At 35.4% G+C, this 16,773-nt stretch overlaps 1 protein-coding gene and 1 pseudogene across 3 annotated transcripts in view; one reads left to right on the top strand and one right to left on the bottom strand.

Annotated features, from left to right (window-relative positions):
- The window catches only part of LRRTM4 (leucine rich repeat transmembrane neuronal 4), a 719,346-nt gene that overhangs the window by 425,813 nt on the left and 276,760 nt on the right, over positions 1–16,773 (bottom strand). The window lies entirely within an intron of this gene.
- LOC112869012 (putative ribosomal protein uL10-like pseudogene) lies at positions 15,815–16,746 on the top strand (annotated as a pseudogene).

Below are 16,773 nucleotides of genomic sequence, written 5' to 3'. Positions count from 1 at the left end.
AAAAAAAAAAGGATAGTCTTTCTGTAAAACTGCATGGAAACTGGACAGAGCTCAGTGAGTAAGGTATTCAATCCTGGACAGCCACAAAACTAAGATTCAGCTAATCTGATCATGCCAGAGGAGGATCTGATGATTTTCTACCTGCACATCCTAATGTGGGGAATCTTGCTGCCAACTTTTTACATCACAGCTACAAGCTCAGCACCTGGCACACAGTAGGGCTTTCTCACTGTTCACCCAAGGGAAAGAGCTGGTGTTATACCCAGCAATTAAAGCTGAGTTATAGCAGGAATGGCATGCAGCCAATTTCTGCCCAAATGTATTCTTTTTGTGTCCTGCTCCTGTTCATATCAGAAGAACTAATGATTCCTTAAAGAAGCAGAAAATTCCCAAAGCCATGAGGCAGGTTTCCTCACTTGTAATCTGATGTCCATTCCTGCTGGCCTCCTGGGAGTCACTTTAGAATGAATGTGCATCAAAAGACCCATCTATCTGCTACTTCTCTTGTCTCCATGAGGTTCCTCCCCATGAACCAAGAGGACTAGTGATGGTGCTCTTTGATTACTTAACTCTTTCCTCCTTTTAATGAAAATTCCCAATTATCCAGCAAAACTCCTTACTCATCACCATGTTTCCACCACTCCTCTATCCTTATATTACTCATCCTAGGAGCAGGATTGGACTGATCACGTCCTCTCCCTCTTTTGAAACCCTTTCTTAACTAGTTTCTGGAATACCACATTCTTGGTTCTTTTCCTACCTTACTCGTGACTCTTCCTTACTTTCCTTTGTTGGATTATACTTGAATTCATAAACTGTAAAGTTATAGTGTCCTAATATTTGATCCTTCTATATACTTCCCTATACTCATTCTTCAGATAATTTCAGACTGTTCCATGACTTTGAATTCCACTTGTAATCAATGAATAATGCCTTTGTATTTCCAGCCTCAACCTCTTCTGCAAACTGCATACTTCTTTATCCAACTGACTTCTCAACTTTGTAAGAGAATCATAAGCAAATGAGTTCTAACCATCTTTTTTCTATAAGGAATCTTTACCCAGGTTACTAATCAGTACTTAACATTTAAAAAGTCCAAATCTGCCTCCCCAAACTTGTTTCTTCCCTAGTCTTTCCATCATGGAACAGTAACCACATTTTTCTAGATAATAAGACCAATTCACTTAGCATCTTTTTTGATCCTTCTCTTTCTCTAATACTCCACATCCAAACCATCAGTGAATTTTGTTGACAATTTTTCTGAAATATATCCAGAATCCAACCTCTGTTCCTTACTTCCACTGCTGCCTTCACAGTCCAAGACACCATCATCTCCTCCTGGACTAAACGATAGCTTCCTAGCTATTCTCTGTGCTTTCACTCTTGCTCTTCTGTGGAATATTCTCCAAACAGCAGCAGCAGAACAAGAGTTTTGAGTAGTGGATTCATGTCACCTTGCTGCATGAATGTCATTAGTCTCGTGGTTCTCCATTGAATACCCCAAGTACACATCCGCTCAAGGATTTTGCACTAGATTTTCTTTCTGCCTGAAATGCTATTTTTTTAAATAGCTGAATGGCTACTTTATTTTCTTCAAATCTCTGCTCACATATCACCTTATCAGCATTGCCTTTTAAACATTTCTTGTGTAAACTATCACATCCCCTACAATAACTTTTTATCCACTCATTTTGCTTTATATTTCTTCATTGCACTTACTGAAACTCTGAATATTATATCTGTCTGTCTTCCCCAGAAAAATATCCACTACAGAAAAGTAGGGCTATTTTATTCTTGTCATCCCTCTAATTTTTCAGTGCCAAAGTCCTTGTTTGGTGGGTCACAAAAGTCACTCTTTTGGTGTTTTCAGTATCTTGCTGTAAATTTAGTTTCAAAACAAAACTGTAATAGAAAAAAAAAAAACCCACACTTCTTGCATTCATTCAACAAATACACTAGGCAATCACATCATTAATTATTAACCTGTCATCATTAATATTCAACACTAATAAATTATTCACCAAATATACTTTTAAACTCACATAAATATAAAAGAGTGTGCTAAATACTATTGGGAATACTCATATAAATAAGATACCATTGTTCTTTTTAAAAACTATATAAATTGGTAAGCATCCTCACAGAAAAATAAAAAAAGATACAAAGAGAATAGTCTTGAAATGTTCCAAAGAGAGAAATAATCCCTAAATGGGAAAGAATAGTAATATACAGCTTTGTTTCATAGCTAGCAACTAGACTGAGTTTCAATATAATATAAACGTAAAAAATCTGAGAAGAAATAGCGATTTCATCATTTGCTAATCATATGATCTTTGACATTTTGTTCTTAAATTTTCATTGATGTTTTGTTCTTAACTCTATGATATTTAGTATTCTCATCTATATGATGGAATATTTTGCAGGTATTAAGTGAGGAAAATGTTAGTAAACCATATAAGCTAATAAGCACTTAATAGTCCTCAATTATTATTATAATAGTAAAGATAATATAGCCTAAATGTATATCATGAATGATGCAGCCACAGAATGATAGGATTTGTTTTCAATATTTAATATTTGGTTTTTTAAAAAAATCCTTATTACTTAATAATAATGAAAAGCTATTATTAAAAAGTATATAAAATATTTCCATTACATATATGACCACCACATTTAATAGTTTTTTCAAAAGATCTCCAACGGTTGCAGAGAGAGTTGCCAGAATTAGTGAATAAAAAACACAAAGTTCTCAACTAAATTTAAATTTAAGATGAACAAAAAATTATTTTCTATGTAAGAATGTCCCAAATATTACGAGACACGCTTATACTTAAATTTTGTGTTTGTTACCTGAACTTCAAATTTAACCTGAATACTTAAATTTGATGACAATTTTAAATATAATCTCTGGTTTTATTTTTTTAACTTAAACAGTGGTATGCTGATAAACAAGCTTATCACACACACACACACACACACACACACACACACATATACATAAACAGAGAGACTTTATATGCTGTTAGCCAAGTTCGTCTACTGAGCTGATAGTGACCAGCTCTGATATACCACTGAAAGGGAACTCAGGAAACTAGAAGTTTTAGAAATCAAATTAAGATCCATTTATTTGTTTATTTTTTTCATTTTTTGTTTTTTTAAAATGTTTATTTATTATTTTGGGATGGGGGAGAGAGAGAATCCCAAGCAGGCTCCACATTAGCGGTGAGGAGCCGAACTAGGGGCTGGATCCCATGAATTGTGAGATCATGACCTGAGCCAAAACCAAGAGTCAGACGTTTAAGCGACTGAGCCACCCAGGCACCCCCAGAGCCATTTAATATAGAGATTAGGAATCTGCAAACAATGGTCTGAAGGCTAAATTTGGCCATGTCCTTTTTTGTAACTACCCTCAGGCTAAGAATTTTTTTTTTTATATTTTATATTTTAACTTACAAACAAAGAATGATATACAAAGAGAACTTCTATAGCCCACAAAGCTTAAAATATTTATTATATGGTCCTTTATAGAAAAGTTTGTCAAATCATGAATAGAGGAAGAAATTCATCGTGATTCATTCATTCAGTGAATAATTATTGAGAGCCTGCTATGTTGCAGAAGTCCTGCCAGGTGTCTTTATCAAGCTGATAGTGTAATATGAAAAGTGAGAAAGATATTCAATTGAATAAGGGTTGAAATAAACCTATAAGTACTAAAATAAATCTATATGGAAATATAGAGCATTATGCAACCAAAGTGATGATTCTAAAGTTAGGTATTTTGACTTTTTCATGATGCAAGCTAGTAAGTCAGCCCTGCCAACTATGGAAACCTATTTTCTGAATATATATATATATATATATATATATATATATATATATATTTATGGTTAGTAAACTGCCATTTTAAATGCTTAATTCAAAAATTTACTTTTTATATACCTTTTGCATTTCTTCAGATTATTCCTTTGTTTACAGTTTTCAAAGAAATTTTAGCAAGGCAATGTTATTATGTATGTATTAACCACAGAATAATCCTTGTGCTCTTCCAGGTCAACTTCTTTTATCTAACATGCATGTCCCAGCAGGACACATACTGAGTGGCAAAACACTAACCGGAAAACAAACCAAAACACTCAGGCAGCCAGACCCATCAAATATACTCTGCTTACAAATGTGATGTTAGATATTATTGCCCAATGCACTTCATATCTGACCTCTGTCTTTACTCAAACTTAACACATTTTCCCAAGTCATATACTTTATTTTTTTTAATATTTGATATTAAAGGGGAAGAATTTATTACATATATAACATTAGTGTTTCTGCCTCTGTACAGAATTTGAGTCCTAAATTCTACTTAATACATAATGTTCCATGTCTGTCATGAAAGGTATGGTCTCACAGAGTAACTCTAGAGACTTCACAGATTGATTCCAAATATTGTCCTGTTTATCTGGACTGTCCTTTTGAGCCTCATGTTTTTCTTTTGCATCTTTAGAACAAAGAAGACTGAGTCCTCCTTCCCCAGGCACCTAAGCCTATAATTGTGTAGCCATAGCCATAAGATTTTATCTATCTGTTTTCATCTGACCTGTTACTCTATGCGCATGGATTGAACATAAGAGAGGAAATTTCTGAATTCTCTCTATTATTTTACCAGTGGCATATATGGCATAATCTTAAAGTTTTATAAAAGGCAACATAAGGTGCACCTGGGTGACTCAGTTGGTTAAGCATCCAACTTCAAGTCATGATCTTGTGGTTTGTGGGTTCGAGCCCTGTGTGAGGCTCTGTGTGGACAGCTCAGAGCCTGGAGCTTGCTTCAGATTCTGTGTCTCCCTCTCTATGCCCCTCCCCTGCTGGTGCTCTCTCTCTCTCTCTCTCTCTCTCTCTTTCAAAAATAAATAAACATTAAAAAAAAGACAACATAAATATACTGTTACAAACATTCAATAATTACATGTTAGGGTCTTTTCCACTGCTAAATTGGAAATTTAATAGAAAAAATTAAGATGTACTTAATGTAAATGTTTCTTCAAGGCATGAAATCCACTTACATTTTAAAATTGGATTATTTCTCATGTTTGCAGGTGAATGAAAATTTTTCTTTAAGTTCTGAAGTGACTGTCAGATGAATATGATGAACTCAATTATTTGACTTTAGAAAGTATGGTGAAACTATAAAACATTTCTTAGAAAATTAAATATGTATAAAATAGATAAACAAATTGCATTTCTTGAGAGTGTGAGTTTTCTAGGGTGAATCATAGGTGGGAAGATTACCTTTTGGGGGTCAAAAATCTTATGACAAATTAGTATCTTAAACTTTCTCCTTTTGTAGCAATAAAATAGTGTTTAGGAAGTATTTGGAAGCTTGGCCCTTGCTAAAAATTGTTTCAGAAGTATAAAACCTAACAATTTGCTCTCCTTTCTGCCCAATCTTTAATCTTCCTTGGCATAGTCCTAAGTGATAGACTGGTTTTTAGCTACTTTTCGAAGCAACTTATAACTGGGCTTCAGGGGGCCTTCCCATTCCCAGCTGAGTTATAACAGAAAAGCTTGAAGTTACCTCTATAAAATTCAGAGTTGACATTTCTTAATTCTTCTCTTTATAATACAAATCCTGCAGTATTTTGGAATCACTCTTGTACCTATTCTTACTTATTATTTTGGTATTTCTATATATATTTTAATGTAATATTTTTGTCTTTTAATAGTATATATTACAAATTCTATCAAGCTTTCAATATCTCAAATTTTCTAAACTTTGCAAAATTTCAACGTTTGTTCACTAATAAATTTGATTGCTTAACAATCAAGAATATTTTATTAAAAGTGTTCTTTTGTAAGTCAAAACTCCAGAGAAGAGCTCTTGAAACTTGCCTGATAACTATTTGACTTCTTTAATTAAGACTATATTCTGAGTAGCAAGTATGTGTCAACTATAAAGTACATGATGTATCTGACAATCTAATAGCCACATCTATTGAACTGGGTCATGAAAAACCAGATCATATAAGGAACATATGGGCGCCTGGGTGGCTTAGTTGGTTAAGTGTCTGACTCCTGATTTCAGCTCAGGTCCTGATCTCTCACAGTTTGTGAGTTTGAGTCCTGCGTAGCCCTCAGTGCTGACAGCAGAGAGCCTGCTTGGGATCCTCTCTCTCCTCTCTCTCTCTTCTCCTCCCTCACTCTTACTCTGTCTGTCTGTCTCTCTCAAAAATCAATAAATAAACTTTAAAAAAAGAACATACATGTCCTTGTTTCCATATTTCTAACATTCTATGCAGACTATTCAGAGGAACCTCAGGTGATGGCCTACCCAACCATGATATTAGAGGACTCCAATGGGGGTAATTTAATTCCTTGGAAAAGACACTTCTCTTCTGAGCTCACAAAACCAAATCACTATAATGACTTCACTTAATCTACGACTATAGTTTGGATGTGGCCTCAGGTAGAATATGTTTCTACAAATGTACAAAAGATGTGATCTAAATTTGTGGTTATAATAGATTTAAGAAAATCATGGTTCATGTGCTGAAATTTGTCACTTTACACACTTAAAGTACCATTAGACTGTTTAGAACAGCGATCATAACCTTACCTGTAAATCAGAATCTACTAGGTAGATTTTAATAAATACCCATGGCTGAAGGTTTGATGAGACCAATTAATCAAGAATCTCTGGAGGCTAGGACTTGGGGCATCAGTATTGTTTAAAAGTGTCCTCTAGTGATTCTTATCAGTACTCAGGATCAAAAACCACAGCATTAGAGGCCATGCATGGTGTTCAATTTCTGAGGCTCTCAACTGTAGTTGTATATTTTATATACCTGGGAAGCTTTTGTTCTTGTTGTTTAGTGCTAATTCAGGAGTTCTGCTTCTACCAAAGATACATAAATTTCTTAAAAACCTAACTCCCAATATAACAGCAACAACAAGAACAAAAAATCAGACTACAAAAAATAAAACTTTCGTAAACCTAGATTGCTGAAGTCACAAGGCCACAACCCAAGAAATACAGAAATCCAAGAATCTCCTCACCACAACCCAATGGAAATTCTTTGAAAACACTGGCTAACTTATTGAAGAGGAAAAGGCACAGAATGCTGTATTAGCAGGTAAGAAAAATTCAGCTCCCAATTTTAATATACTTTTGAAGGGTGACCATGAGCCACAACGAGAGTATAGAGTAACTGGGAATAGTAGACACAGAGGAGTTCATACCCACTCTGGGGCTCTTCTCTATGCACCTCCTCACAGCATTCATGAATGAGATGGAGAACATAATAGGAGACTGGAGACAGCCATATTTAGTGAGGTAAAAATGGAGGAGGAGACCACTGCTATGACAGGAAAGGCACAGACTTGACTGAGACCCTTCTCCTCTACTCTACAAAAGTTCTAAGCTGCCCGGGGAAGAGGGGAGATCCCGCTGCCCCAGACCACAGGTAAGTACCATTGTGACCCAGTGCAGACTAAAAGAAAAAATAACCCTACTACTGGGGCTGGGACATTTTTGGGTCCAGAAATTGTACCAAAACCATCAGCAGTCTCCTAACTTTGGAGGAAAGCAGGACATTCTCCTCCCTCAAAAGTACCAAAGAGGGGCACCTGGGTGACTCAGTTAAGTGTCCAATTCTTGATTTTGGCTAAGGTCATAATCTCATGGTTTGTGAGTTCAAACCCTGCATCAGGCTTGGCACTGACATCACAGAGCCTGCTTGAGATTCTATCTCCCTCTCTCTCTGCTCCTCCTCTGCTCACTTTCTATCTCTCTCTCAAAATAAACTTAAAAAAATACCAAAGAAACAAGACAGAGTTTATCTGCTACTGGGGGGACACGTAGCCAAAAAGCACCACTTCAAAGCCATAGGCAGAGAGTATCTGCCTAACACTGAATCTCGATCATGAAAATAGAGATCTCTCCTCCCCCCAAAGCCATAGCAAGTACCAAGTACCAAGCAATAGCAATCTACTGCTGGAAGAGGGTAAACAGTATGCAGAGAGATCCAAGCAGAATAAATACAAAAAATAAAATACTGCTAGACACATTATATTCAAACCACTTAAAATCAAAGATAAACAGTTAATCTTGTAGGAAGTCATTTAAAAAAGGAAGAAAGGAAGGAAAGAAGGAAGTAAGAAAGAAAGATAGATCATATACTGATTAAAAATCAAAGGCAAGAATTAGAGTCAGAAAGTATGCAAACCAGAAGACAAAAACAGACATCATTAAAGTAATTCCACAAGCAAGCAAAAAGTCAAACTAGGATATTACACCCAGAAAAAATAAATTTTTACATTAAGTATTTTTTAGACAAACCAGTGCTAAGAAAATTCATTACCAGCATATCTGCACTTAGACAGAAGGAACATAATATCAGAGAGAAATCTGAAATACAGAGTTCCAGAAATGGTCTCAAAAAAGAAAGAGAAGATATATTTGTTCTTATTTTAAATTGTTCTAAATATATTTGACTGTCCAAGCAAAATTAATAGCACTGCATTGTAGGTTTATTGCCTATGTAAAAATAAAATATATGACAACAATAATATAAAAGAGAAGAGGAAGGAAATATAAGTATAGTGTTATATATGCTTATGTATACTGTATGAAGTTGACATTAATATTATTTGAGTTTAGATTGATAAAGAAATAAATAAGAAGCCAATATTATAGTTAAAATGTAAGAATAAAACATATACCAAATAATTTTTTCATTTAAACAATTTTAAGTTTATTTATTTATTTTGAGAGAGACAGAGACAATGTGAATGGGGGAGGGGCAGAGAGACAGGGAGAGAGAGAGAATCTCAAGCAAGGTCTGTGCTGACAGCATAGAGCCCGATGTGGGCTTGAATTCATGAAACCATTAGATCATGACCTGCACCAAAACCAAGAGTCAATGCTTAACTAACTGAGCCACCCAGATGCCCCTTTTCTTCAAGTTTTAATATAAATTCTAATTAGTTAACATATACGCTAAAACTGGATTCAGGTGTAGAATTTAGTGGTTCATCACTTACATGTAATACTCAGTGCTCACCAAAACATGTGCCCTCCTTAATACCCATCATCCATGTAGACTATCTCCCAACAACTTCCTACCATCAACTTCAGTTTGTTCTCTATAGTAAAGTCTCTTGTGGTTGGCTTCCCTCTCTCTTTTTCCCCCTTCCCCTATAGTCATATATTTTGTTTTTTAAATTCCTTGTATGAGTGAAATCATATGGTATTTGTCTTTTTCTGAGTTATTATGCTTAGCATAATACTCTCTAGCTCAATCTACATCCTTGTAAATGGCAAGATTTCATTCTTTTTGAGAGCTGAATAATATTCAAAAAAAAACTAACAATACAGTTAAAAATGGGCAGAAGACATAAATAGACATTTTTCCAAAGAAGACACAGAGATGGCAAACAGACATAGGAAAATATGCTCGACATCACTTATCGTCAGGGCAATACAAATCAAAACTACAATGAGATATTATCCTACACATGTCAGATTAACAACACAGGAAACAACAGGTTTGTTGGCAAGGAAGTGAAGAAAGGGGAACCCTCTTACACTGTTGGTAGGAATGTAAATGTGGGCAGTCACTCTGAAAAAGAGTATGAAGTTTACTCAAAAAGTTAAAAACAGAGCTACCGTATAATTCATCAATTGCACTACTAGCTATTTGCCTAAAGAATACAAAAATACTTGTTCAAGGGGACACACGCACCCCGAAGTTTATAGCAGCACTATCAACAATAGCCAGTTATGGAAAGAGCCCAAATGTCCATTGACTGATGAATGGATAAAAAAGATGTGGAGATCTTAAAAAAGATATGGTGTGTACACACACACCATATATGTGTGTGTGTATCTGTGTGTGTGTGTGTGTGTGTATACACGATGAAATAGTACTAAGCCAAAATTATTTTTAAAATTATATTTTCACCACGTTAATCAATGCAATTTTTACTTCATTTTCCAAATAAACTTATCCTTCTAATAGGAGATTTTTAAAAATGACATTAATTGGTGTGCACATAACATTTTGATTAACAGAAGTGCAGAAGCATGTCATGCATTGTTTTTAATAATATAATTACTTGATAATTCATTTCAAATTAATAGTTTTAAATTAATTATTAATGGTATATGAAATTAAAATAAAATATAACTTAGCAAGGAGTGGGAAACATGCAATGTACACAATTGAGTAGCTACAACTTTTATTCACTAAAACTTGATGTAGGTGAGTTGAAAGATCACAAAATCACACCACTATATGACTTGTTAAAGCACTTCCTTTTTCTTTTTGTTTAGAGACCTGAAAAACCCTTGTTTTCTAGGTGCTAGCAATGGTATCTTTAGAACAGGTATTTTAAGAATAATAGGTCTATTTATTCTTCATATATAACACTCAGAATAGAATTACTTTGCAGAATTCATGGGTGTTTTGAAGATACTTTTCCTGAAAGTTATGGACCACCTATAAATCTAAGTGGGTTCTGATTTTTCATAACTTACGTGCTCATATCATCTCCCAGGCTCTTGTTACCCTGCCAACATTTTGTGATGGTGAAGAGGTTAGAGAGAAAATTTTGAGCAACACAAAAATGTCAGAATGAGGCATTCTTCCAAAAATATGTTCATGGGCAATTTTAAAGAAAAACTATTAGGTTTACATCTGCAATTAAGAATGCTGCCCACAAAAATTGAAATTAATTAATATTTTGAAATTGTGCTTTTAAATTTAGCACTTAAAGGCAGGTGGTCATTTTAATATGATATTTTTTATATTATTACAAATTAACATACTTTGTAATTTATATCAATAATTGAATTTATACGCAGACACAATGTGCATTATATTAATATGAATTAACATATTAGTATAAATTAATACAACATTATGATATATAATATTAATTGTATTAACTATATCAATATGTTATTGGTAAATTATTTTAACTTTGGAGACTATTTTCTTTTGAAATTTGGCTACTCTAGGGCATCAGAAACAATTATCATTAGATATGCAAATATATTTTTTGAAAATTGCTGAAATATTCTATAAATGTTATGTAAATATACAAATTAATATATAAATGTATATATACATATCTTTCTTTGTATATATTTTATTTCTTTATTTATGTATTTGTTTATTATTCATATTCCTTAAAATTGTGTATGTGTATATATATATATATATATATATATATGTTAAAAAATGTTTTTATTTGAGTATAGTTGACACACAATGTTATAGTGGTAATATGTCTACAACACAGTGAATCAACTTCAGTATAATTATGATCTGCTCACCATAAGTGTATCTACCATTTGTCACCATACAATGCCATTATAATGTCATTGTCCATATTCCATATGGTATGCCTTTTATTCCCATGACTTATTCATTCCTAATTATTTTTATGAATATATAAAATATACATGTATGTAATCATTTGCAAAATAAAATCATGAACAAAAAAAAGTGTGCATATGTATATATATGTATTTATATGGATTAAATACAAGAGAGAATATGGATAGAAAATCAGATTTATATACTTGTAAAGCATAGATAGAAAATATTGATACCTAATAAAGATAATTATTATAGAGTCTTATCTACTGGAATAAAAATGATCAATTTCTATGTCACCGAACCATATTTCTTAGAAAATCAATTCTAAGTACCATTTCAGCCTGAAATCCATGAAGTAAGCCAGAATGTCAAACTTTATATAACTATAGTAATGTAAGTGCTATTAAGAGAAAATGACAAGTAATATGAAATTATAGACACATTTAATAGTGAATGAGTAAATCCAAAGTAAAAAGCTTGATGTATGCTTTGTTTAGTTTTCTATAAGTAGATTATATGCTTTGTCTATTTCCATAAGGTAGCAGACAAAGGAATATGCCCCCTTTCTATTCTGTATTACTATAATTTTATTACTATTATCTCATTGTACACATAGTAAAAACAATTTATCCATAATTTTGAAGAAATTATAAATTCTATAGGATTCTAGCTAGCAGAAATTAGATTTTAAAAAACCTGAAATTTTCTCACAATGAAAAAGGCTTAAGCACATAGATTTAAATTCTAGTTCTCTCCAACATTCCGATAAATGATCAAAGGCTTAGCTCATACCTGGCAGGATAATATTATATGTTGACTATGGGGTTACCTTTCTCCCTCTGTTTCCAGAAAGTAGCTGTAATTTTTGTTTTTTATTTTTTGCCACAGATTTGGATGAGCAGAAAAAAAGCTAAAAATGCTTCTTCTCTTTTTGTGCAATTTTAAGCTTAGCAAAGAGGATTCCTAGGATTTTGAGGGAAATGATGGGAAAGGGAGAATGAAGAAGCAACTAAACATACATGGGCAGGACTGAGATTAAGAAGGGGGCTGAGTAATCTGTGTCCTTTGGGAAACCATAGCACTCCAAATAGAAGGCAAGGACTCAGGGGAACACAATATCCAACAGAGGTCTAGAGCTTGCTGTGTGTGAGGGACTGTTTGGAGAACTTCACCCCTATTTATGTATTTAATCCTCATAAAAATCTTCTGAGGTCACATCTTAGAATTTACATTTTACAGATGAAAAACAGAGACATGGAGAAGTTAGATAATATACAATACCACACAACTAATAGGAGAGATAATATTTTACTCAGAACTATTTGGCTCCATTGTCTGCACTCATCCACTGTACTCTTTCACTGCTAATGGCTGTATGGGTACATGGTATCTTGTTGGCAAATTCCTCAACATCATAGCACTAAAAACCTGGGAAGAGTTTGTCTCTCTTAGGTCATATTTGGGTGCCTGGTAGTTGTCAGAGTATGAGAATTTCTGAGATTAAATTTTCCACCAGCCTTGTAGAATGGGGGTTTGGAGGCATAATTAAATTAATTTAAAACAAGTCCGGCATCAGAGATGAGAGGTTGCTGGGACTGATGGGCGGTATAAATCTTGATTCAACTATGACCTTGGAAAAGGTCACAGATGCCTGAGATGACAGAGAGTGGGGAACCTGTGCTGGCATCTACTGCTCCTTGCTTATACTTAGGGCAGCTGGACTTCCAAGGCAAAAGGTTTGGTTTCTTGTTTGTTTTTCTAATAAGTAAGGTTAAATGAGCCTCTGAGAGAACAGGAGCAATGCTGTAATCAACCAAGCGTTCCATGCTTGCTGCTATGACTCCATGGTTATCTAGCTATCTCCTTCAGTCTTCAGATTTGAGGGCTTCTGAACTGGAAAAGAATATTAGAGTGAATATAAATATTCTGCCTCCTACTCCCTTTGGGTGTACCTGATTCAAACCAAAACAAACCCACTCTCTGAAATGACCCTTCTGCAATTTCTTTATTAGTATTATTATTAACATTTATTTATTATTGAAAGACAGAGAGAGTAAGAGCGTGATCAGGGGAGGGGCAGAGGGAGAGGGAGACACAGAATTTGAAGCAGGCTCCAGGCCCTGAGCTGTCAGCACAGAGCCTAACGCAGGGCTCAAACTCACAAACTGCGAGATCATGACCTGAGCTGAAGTCGGATGCTTAACTGACTGAGCCACCCAGGTGCCCCAACCCTTCTGCAATTTCAATGAAGCATAAGCACAGTGAGTTAACAAGGAAAAAAATGTCACTGAAGCTGAAAGTAAATGGGCAACTCTAAGGAGGAGAAATAATTGAGAACAAGAGAAAAACAAAAAATCATTACCGCATCTTAGATGGGAACACCCTCATTACCTTATTTTGGAGGGGATGTGGGGGCTAAGAAGTGGCTTAAACAGAAATTTGTTTTCTCACAATTCTCGATAACTAGAAGTCAAGATCAGGTGTTGGCAAAGTTGTCTCTCTTCGGGCCTTTCTCTTTGACTTGCACATGATCATCTTCTCTCTATTTGCATTTGGTCTTCCTTTGTATTGTTCCATCTCTGGATTTTAAGTCTTTGAAAGATTGCCTGGAATTTCTTCTGTGCCTGATTGTACTCTCCTCCCCACCAATTCCATAGTTCTTGGGAGTCCAAGGGTTTCGAAAGTATCTATGCCAATGCTAAGGAGACAATGTTCTCCTTGTTTTCTCTGTTACATTATTTATTTATTTACTGGTCTAAACACATTGGCCCTGACATAAAACACGATACTTAGTGCTTTCATTTTCAAACAAACCAAAAAATTAATCAAAATGATTAACCAAACTTCCATATGCTGAAAGTATGCTGGAGCCCCACCAAAAGGTCATCGTGAGTGCCTCAGATCTATCCAGAATCTCCTTGATTCGCTCCACCTCTCCTCTAGCAAATTACAACTCAGCAATCATCTTTGTTTCCTGAGCATTCCCTTAGCTTCTCACACACAGGCAAAATCTTTTTCAATAGAGTTTTCTCTCTAAGAGGAATTCTTATGCCAGCTGTTCACAGAAACAAATGCTTTACCTTGGATGAAAAACATGATAACTGATGTAAAAAACTGTAATGGAGGAATGTACACAATATTGGATATTGTAGAAACCCCCATGAGTAAATTAGATGTCAATTTTAAGAAATCTTTCACAAAATACTTAAGCAAAAGAAAAAAAAAGAACACAAATAATGAGAGTGAGGAAGGAACATGGAAATTACGCTAAAATACAATTTGCAGTCTAGAGTGCAGTCAAGAACAAGATGAAAATCAATGATCAAGAAGTAATAAAATGAATTTTTCTGGGGTGAAGAAACACTTGAAACTGGAGATCAAGATGGCTTAAAATCTATCATGTAACATAAATAAAGAGAACACCTCAACTTTGTGATTATCCCCGTAGAAGTCGTAAATGTCAAGGGTAAAGAAAACAAACAAAATTTGAGTATTTTTAGAGAGAGAAACAGACACACACACACACACACACACACACACACACACATATTTATCCTTATGTAATATGTAAGTTGTGGCACCAAAAGTACATTGTCAGAAATCTGAGAATTTATAAATATTTTTGCTTATTTATTTATTCTGAAAGAAACAGAGACAGCATGAGTAGGGGAGGGGCAGAGAGAGAAGGAAAGACAGAATCCGTGCTGCCAGTGCAGAGAACGATGTGGGGCTCGGACTCACAAAACCATGGTATCATGACCTGAGCTGAAACCAAGAGTTTAGCGAACCAGATGCTTAACTGACTGAGCCAACCCAAAGTCTTAGAGATGTAATCTAGACAACTTAGAAATTAATCACTTAAAACACTGGTAGCAAAACTAAAACAAATAAGCAAAGAGTTCTCTTTCCTAAAAAATGAAGAAGTAATCCTCTACTCTTTCAGCTAATTATAGTGACAAAACACTGTAGAGAAAAGGGCAGACCGGCAAGGGACTTTGGCATCCAGGAAATAACACAATACCAAGCCTGTGGGTTTTCTTTTTTCTTTATAAATTGCAGATTTGGTGTTATAAAAGCCAGTAACTTGTAAACACCAATGGGCCCAGACAATAAAAGCCCTAACAAAAGCCTCCTGTTTAGTTAAAGGACAAGAGGCAGTCTAACAAGATTAAACAAAACAAAACAAAACAAAACAAAACAAACAAACAAAAAAAACCAAAAAACAAAACTTTAGAAAAGTTTAGCAAACAGCTACTTTACTCTATCCAAACATCACAGAAAAACTTTTGTCTCCACCTCCATTCACACCAGCAAATGCCTAGGGTGTAACCTAGACTTCCACTCTCCACTGGTTGTAAAAATTGGCCCTTCCTCTCTCCAGGCCTCCTTATGAGTGACATCATCTTTAAACCTTGTGAGGCAATTCCTGATAAGCTGCAATGGGGCCCAGGGAAGATGGGGTGACCTGGAAGTCCAACTACTTCCTTACAATCATCCAACTTTTGGATGAATATCCAAAATGCTTCACTGTGGGAGCAGGAAATGTGGGTTCCAAGCAGATGCAGCAGATCCCCATGTCCCTCTGTAGGAAGGCTGTGTTGCTGATGGGCAAGAATACTGATACACAGGCTATGTGAAAGCATCTGGAGAACAACCCTGCTCTGGAAAAACTATCGCCTCACCTTTGGGGGAATGTGGCTTTTGTGTTCTCCAAGGAAGACCTCACTGAGATCAGGGACATGATGCTGGCTTATAAGGTACCAGCTATGGCTGTGCTGGTGCCATAATCTTATGTGAAGTCACTGTGCCAGTCCAGAACACTGTTCTGGGGCCCAAGAAGACCTCCTTCTTCCAGGCTTTAGGCATCACCACTAAAATCTCTAGGGGCACCACTGAAATCCTGATGATGTGCAGCTATTTAAGACGGAGACAAAGTGGGAGCCAGCGAAGCCATACTGCTCAACATGCTGAACATCTCCTCCTTCTCTTTTTAGATAGTCATCCAGCACATGTTTGACAATGATAGTCTCTACAACCCTGAAATGCTTGACATCACAGAAGAAACTCTGCATTCTTGCTTCCTGGAAGGTGTCCACAGTGTTGCCAGTATATGTCTCCGGATAGGGTATCTGACTGTTGCATCAGTGCCCCATTCTACCATCAATGGATACAAGTGGATCCTGGCTTTGTCTGTGGAGACTGATTACACCTTCCCAACTGCTGAAAAGGTCAAGGCCTTCTTGGCTGATTCATCTGTATTTGTGGCTGCCACCCCATGGCCACTAACACCACTGCTGCACCTGCTGCTGCCACAGCCCAGCCAAGGTTGCAGAAATCAGAAAAGGATATGGAATTTAGTCTCTTTCACTAATCATCATAAAGCAACCAATTTAGCCAA

This window comes from Puma concolor, chromosome A3, assembly GCF_028749965.1.
Source record: "Puma concolor isolate L17-30 chromosome A3, mPumCon1.1.hap2, whole genome shotgun sequence".
NCBI classification, from domain to species: Eukaryota; Metazoa; Chordata; class Mammalia; order Carnivora; family Felidae; genus Puma; species Puma concolor.
This window is presented reverse-complemented; position numbering and strand designations above follow the sequence as displayed.